Source organism: Pteropus vampyrus, unplaced genomic scaffold (assembly GCF_000151845.1).
Source record: "Pteropus vampyrus isolate Shadow unplaced genomic scaffold, Pvam_2.0 Scaffold423, whole genome shotgun sequence".
In the NCBI taxonomy this organism is placed as follows: Eukaryota; Metazoa; Chordata; class Mammalia; order Chiroptera; family Pteropodidae; genus Pteropus; species Pteropus vampyrus.
In genome coordinates this window covers 434197-441165 of record NW_011889204.1, presented here as the reverse complement: position 1 = coordinate 441165, position 6969 = coordinate 434197, and the positions used below count along the sequence as shown (strand labels likewise).

General features: G+C 42.1%; 1 protein-coding gene across 1 annotated transcript in view; it reads left to right on the top strand.

Moving 5' to 3' along the window:
* Positions 1-526: 526 nt before the first annotated feature.
* The window catches only part of GPR55 (G protein-coupled receptor 55), a 16434-nt gene continuing 9991 nt past the window's right edge, over positions 527-6969 (top strand). The window contains exon 1 of the mRNA XM_011381036.2: positions 527-585. The gene's annotated coding sequence lies outside the window, so the exon portion shown is untranslated. The remainder of the gene's footprint in view (positions 586-6969) is intronic.

Here is a 6969-nt window from a genome sequence, read left to right as displayed (position 1 = left end):
CTGTGGCCTGAGGCCTTCCTGGTCCCTGGGTCCTAAACATGAACGTGTCCAGTGCCACTCTCCTTTCTGTGGGCAGCAGTTCTTACCTAAACTCCAGAAACACTGGAAGCCACAATGGTCTTTTTAGACGCTGGCCGTTCCTGCGTGACACCTGACTTAGAATGCCCGGTGTGTAAGACGTTTCCTTTTCCAGGTTTTCATGCCTCTGCTCATGCAGAGAGTCTTGATTCTTTTCTTTCTTTCTTTCTTTTTTTTTTTTTTTGGAAGCTGGGTGAGCGTGCAGACCCCTCAGAGGGCACGAAGTGTAGATGCTCTTTCTGGAAACATGCTCCCCAAGCCCCAATCTCGTCCCACGTGGAAGGGAGGGACACCGACAGCCCCTCTCAGACCTGAGAGAAGGACATCCCAGCCAGACAAGGCTGACGCTGGAGCCACTTGAAGAATACCGGGTCCCACCCCCTCATTTCACTGATGAGGAAGCTCAGCCCCAGAGGGGGAAGTGACTCTCCCCAGAGCAGTCTGGTGACCAAGCTGGGAGGAGAAATAACATCTCATAGCTTGCTCAGCTGCACGGACCACCGACAGGTAACAGCCCCTGGGCCACTTAGAAAAACAGGCACAGAGCCACATACTGACCTTGTTCTCGGGGACTGCAGGTGACTGTCCTGAGGCCAACTGGGTCTTCACGGCCTGGACACGGTCCACACCTGCCCTGACTCAGGGGGCTGTCCCAGGTGGCAGGGGCAGCGGCAGCCCCGGCAGCCTTCGTGACAGCAGCAGCAGACAGAGGGCTCGTTTGTCCCTGATCATCAGTGACATTTTTTCACAAACCCTCAACTTCCTCCTGATCTGACTCAGGGCTGCAGCATCTTGCCAGGGTGGGGAAGCCTCGCTGTAGGTAGGCAGCCGGGGAAGCTCAGCTCGCGTGCTACCATCCTTCTCGGTCCGGCGGCCTACTCCCCCCCCCCCGGAATCTGACGGGGAAGCACCAAGAGCCCGAGACTGCACGGTGTCAGGAATCACCCTGCAGCCCCTGAGCACGGTGCTGGTGGCACTCCAGGGACGTGCTTGGGAGCCCAGGCCGGCCACTTGCCAGCTGTTTCTCCCCCAGCCTCGGTGCCCCTCTCTGGGGAATGCGAGCAATAGTGGTTTCTGCCTCCTGGGGCTCGAGAGCAGTAAGTGATGAAAGCGCTCGCCCCCAGTGAGCACCCGGGAAACTTCGAGGGCTTTATATATTGTAGCTGGATTATTTTCGCACACTAATCAAGGGTCTTTTGGAGAGGCTGGGAGGGGAGATACAGCAGCATGGGGAACTCTGAGGGTTCTAGATTCTTTCTGGAGAATGGGAGGTCAGGAAATGTCTGCCAGAGTGGCCTGGGCTGGGCTCGATGCCGCCCAAGGTGGTGTGGGGCTGAGGGGCAGGGGCGTGCAGAATGCAGCCCAGAGCTCAGTTCTGACCCCTTGTCCCAGCTCCAAAAGGAACACCTGTCACCCTGCAGCTGCCTCAGACCAGGTCATCGGCTTTTATTCCCCATTTCGCTTAGTGAGACCTTCCTGTTTGCTGTGAGGCACGGTCATGCAAGGGCCAAGGAGACACGGGCCTTGTCCCGGAGTCGCTACGGCGGGGGGATCCTTAGTGCTTTGGCACACAGATGACTTCAATGGTCCTCAGTCAGGCACAGTAAGGAAATCTTATCAGATGATGCAGGCAAATCAGGGAAGTGGACATTCGAAGGGAAGGATGAGGTTTTTAGGAGGGGAAGGGAGAGTACTGAGGGGAAGGAGGAGATGTTAGGTGGAGCAGAGCATACAGAGGGGTGAGGCAGTGGCTGCGGGGAGCTCCTGGACATGTCGGCTGCTCTCGCTGGTGACACTGGTGGGGGCCAGGGTGGGGACAAGATGACGGAGAGACTCAGAATGTGACTTCCACTGAGACCTCTCACTACTTGTTTGACCTCAGGAAGACTAGTTTCTCTGAGCCTCGCTATCTTTATCTGTCAAATGGGCATAACTGTCACAACGTCCCAGGAATGTCCTGAGCTCCCTCCACAGAGGACTTAGCACAGTCCCTGAGCTGGCTGGCCCCCTCCGGCCCCTCAGCCCCTGTTCCAGTCCACCGAGCTCAGGGTGCAGCTCTAGCAGCATTCTGGAGTCAGGGAGCTGCTTTTCAGGTGCCGTGTTTCCTTTTGTCCTGTGTCTTCATTCATCGTGTTTCCCGGACAGAAGTCCAGCTCAGGTGTAGTCTGAGGAATTTATTCATGGCGTCAGTGGCAGATAGCTGCACGTAAATATTGATGTCCTAATTGTGGCATTCAACACTGCAGCTCTGGAGGAGAAGGGCGTTCCAGGCGAGCAACCTGGATGAGATGACACTGGTCTGCTCAGTCTACACCCCTCAGGCTGTACCAGCTCTGCTCAGCCGTGGCCGGGCCTCCCATCTCTGGTGCTCCATGCGAACGAGGGGTCTGGCAGTGCAAGATTGGGGGGCACCTTCTTAGCCTGCAAATCTCCTCAGGTTGCCTTCTTCTCATGGCTGGTGTTTTCTGGAAAGTTCTGTCTGCAGATGTAAGGAAGATCGGCTTGGTCTGAGCCACACAGTCGGGTGTAGGTGCCCCAACTGTGCAGCCGTGGGCTTGGTGCTAACCCGAACGAGAGGCTGGATCCTTGATGGCGTGGGCAAATGGGGGTACCGGGGGTCACAGGCAGCTGTAGGAATCACAGCCCAGAGTGGGGCTGAGTTGGCAGGAAGAGAGCCAGCTCAGGGAGGCTGCGGGTTCTAGGCTCAGGGGGCTGAGCGGTGCTGTGCGGATGGGAGACTCCAGACCGAGGTCCCATAGTCAGAGAGAGCCAGAGCAGAGCCGAGGCTCCCAGGCTCCGCGCCTAGTCCTTTTCCACTCACAGGATGTCTTCTTTCTTTGTTACTAAACATTAATTTATGGACGGAAGATTCCATTTCAGGGTTTAAAAAAAAAAAAAAAAAAAAAGGCCCTCCATATGTGTAAATTTCCTTGACAACATTCTGGATAAATGGATCTCCTGCCTTTGCTTGCATACCTCTGGTGACAGAAAGCTCACTACCTTTCCAATATTTCAGTAGTGTACTTCTGATTTTATCTCTGACTATTGAAGAGACTATTGAAAAAAATGCATAAGAAATGCCTGTTAGATAGTATTACTATCACGGTGCTGCAGCAAATTGCTGTTTTTGTTGTTGTCTGAGAGAGGTAGAATTGCCATGGCCTCAAAGTGCTTGGCCGGGCCCAGGAATGGGATAAATTCGGTTGAAGACCTTGTCTTCTCCCAAAGAGAGTGCATCCACTTGCTTTACGGGTTAGTCCTTACTGGTCTTGCTAATTGTACCTTATTAGTAATTGGGCCGTTCAGAGCTCTAAATTTCTCTACTCGATCGATGATATTCTAAGAGGGGAGCGTTAAGGTCTCTAGCTACAATTATATTTCCATTTCTACTTCCTTTTTCATTTCCGGCATGTTTCTGTTATGTACTTCTTTGCTGTGTTCATAGGGACGAAAGTCAAGCATTTTATGTTTTAATTATTTATTGTATCTTTACCTTCGTGGAGCCGGTGTTACTCTCCTGACTCCTTTTACTAAAAAAGATCGCTTCGTCACAGTCCTTTCTTCTCTAGTGTGAGTGCCTGATAAACCATAGGTTATCCTGTCATTTTATTACTTCTATGCCTTTTTGTTTTCTCTGTGTCTCTCACCCAAGAAAGATGATTGAGTTTTGATATGTTTTAATGGCTGTCCCTTTCCATAGAGAGTATTACAGTTGTTAGAGAGTGTTACAACTATAATTGTTATATTTGTGTCAACTCCCGTGGGGTAGCCTCCGTTTTCTATGTAGAGACAGTGCATTTTTTCACTTTCAGTTTCTAATGTGAATTTTCTCTTTCTTTTGTCTCTTTAAAATAGACAAGATAATTTAAGGGTCCAATTTCGAAAATATTTGTTTTAACTTCTGCATTTGTTTCTATGACTAGTTCTTCAAACTTTGAATTATATGAAAGATTCTCACTTCCCTTTACCCGCTCTTTACTGTTTTTCTGTCATTTTGCATCTCTTTTCTATTATTCTTTATTCCTTATGTTACGCACAATTTTTACTATGTAATAGCTGATCTGTGGATAGATGAAACTTTTTTTTTTTATCATGAATCAGGTTCTTGATACCTTTCTCTCATCTTTTAGGTGGTACATGCTTTCTCATCTGTCACTTGTAATGCTCTCTGTCACTTCGTGCTTTGTCCCCAAGTCCCTCAGACGTTACATGTTGAAATGTTCATCTTTGACCTCGCAAGATTTATGCCTCATCAGCTGAGCACTGATTAGTACAACGTGTTTCTTTAAGTTTTGTGTAAATCTCCCTCCTGTCCCCACCTCAGGCACACACAAAATTTTCTTCTTTTAAGGGAAAGTCAAAAGCTATTCTTATTTTTCTTGTTTTTCCTTGCATTTAATAAAATTTTTGAAAAAAATTAATGGTTTTCATATTATAATTAATTCTAAAAAAATACACCTCTCCCCCCAAAAAAGAGAGAGATAAAGATAAAATATTTTAAAATCACCCACAGTCTAACTATTAGAATGCAACTGACGTTTGGCTTACGGAAAATTTTTTCTAGGTTTTTTTTCCCTAAGCGTGGTTTTTTTTTTTTTTTTTTTATCACAGTTGAAATTATTCTGAATGTATAATTCTGTCATTTGTGGGGTTTTTACTTAACATTGTCAGCATAAACACAACATAGTCAGACAGAAAAATTTTCCATTGAGTAGATTTACCGAAGCGAAACTAAGCTTTTATTGGCATCTGAATGTGTCCGTGTATTTTTCGTTATCAGAAAATAATGTTAAAGTGAATATATTTTTGTCTATAATTTTTCCTCCTTTTGCATACTTTACTTAAGGTAAAGTTTCAGAATTACTAGATGAAAGACTAATATGATTCCTATGGTTTGTTATAAAAGTTATCAAATCTCAAAACTTGTCTATTAAGTTGTATGCTCACAGCATATCAGTGACTGTCTCATAAAACTCTTGCCAGCTTCTTTGCTAAATTTGATAAGCAAAAATTTTATCTCTTTGTGAATTCTCTTCTGGGAACTATTTGTGCCTTTTGCCTGTTTACTTATCGTGGGTCTTGATATTGTATATTTTTATACTCTTCATAGAGAAAGACATCATTTATCTAATATATTTATTGCATTTTCTTTCTTCTAATACATTATTTGATGTTAAAGTTTTTTAACAATTTTTTTTCTAATTTTGTGCAGTCAAACCTGTTGCGTTTATTTTTTTATTCTTCTGCTTTTCAGTCATTCTAAGTTGACAAAGAGCTTTCCCCTCCACTGGCTTTTATAAACTGTCTACTAAATTTTCATCTAGTTTTTCTATGGTTTAATTTTTTGAAATTAATTCATTCATAAGTTTGGAATTTTTTTGCTATTTGGTGTGAGATGAGGATCTAAGTTGGTTTTTAACCTCCAAATTGTTCATTGATAATGTCGACATCATTTATTGACTAAGCCTTCCATTTGTATTCTGTATTCTTATGCATTATTTTATTCTCTTTCTTTTTTTCTTTCTTTTTCTTATTTCTGTTAGTTGTCTTAGTGCATTATCTAGAACTTCTGGGTCTTGTTGGCAATTTCTACAAGAATGCTTGTTTTGTTTGTTTGTTTGTTTGTTTGTTTGTTTTACCATTAAATAAGTTGGCCATTGATGTATTTCATTTAAATGACTTTTATGGAAAAATTATCTATTGATACAAACAGACGGCTTTTCATTTTTGCTTTAACGATGCAATACATAATGTTAATAGATTTCCTAACATTGAAACGGTTTTATATTTCTGTGGTTAATCTGATTTGGTCATTTAAGCAATAATTTTTCTCTTTCGTGCTACATTTGTCATGTTTTGGTATTTGGGTACTTTATTGTCATAATACAAATTCATTAACATTATCTTACGTTCTGAAATTATAGATTATGGGAATTATCTAGTTCTTGAAATTTTAAATAAGCTAGAGCCTGTTTAAGAGTAATTCTTTGATAATGTTCTCAGTTTCTTTCATAGTTATTGGTCTAATCAATACTTGTGTCAACTCTTGTATCAATTGTGGAAAATTAGGTTTTGTCCACAAATCATCAAATACATCAAGGTTTTTAAACGGGTTAGCACATAAATAATAAGGCAGTTTTTTCCTATTTTTTTCTCTTCTCTCTATCTAAGCTTAATGCCTTCTTTCTTATTTCTAGTTATGATCATTTAAGTCTTTTTTCTTGATCGTAGTTGTTAGAGAGATACATGCTTTACTTAGTTTACCATTTACCTCCCCCGCCCTCCAAAAACCCCAAGCTATTAAATTTATTAATTCTGGCATTTTCTTCTTTTCTAATTAATTAATTTCTGCCTTTATCTTAATTTTTTTCTGATTATTTTTGTTATTTTTTCTAAATGCTCAAGTTGAGTGCTTAATTCATTTTCTAGTTGTAAAAAAAAAAAAAAGATTAAAGCTGTTATGTATTTATCTCTGAGAAGAGTTTTGGCCACATCCTGTGAATTTTTTTTTAAAAAACCAGTCCAGAAATACTTGTCATTCTTGATTATGTCCCATTTGTTTTGTTTTGTCGTTCCGACTTTACTTATTTGTAAATAGCCAATTTTAATTTTTATTTCCTAGATTTCTTTATATTGTGGTTAGAGAATGTAACCAACATAATTTCTACTTTTTTAATGGAAGGTTTTATTTTTGCTAAGCAGATAATTCATTTTAGCAACTGTTTCTTCAATACTTGAGAAAAAGGGGATTATCTATTTGTTTAAAACCAAATCCAAAAGCTATTAATTATATTCATTATATTATTTACATAATTCTATCTTCTAATTTGTATTTTGCCTACTTGGTGTGTTCCAATCTGTAGTATATTAAAATCTGCCACTTCAATGTAT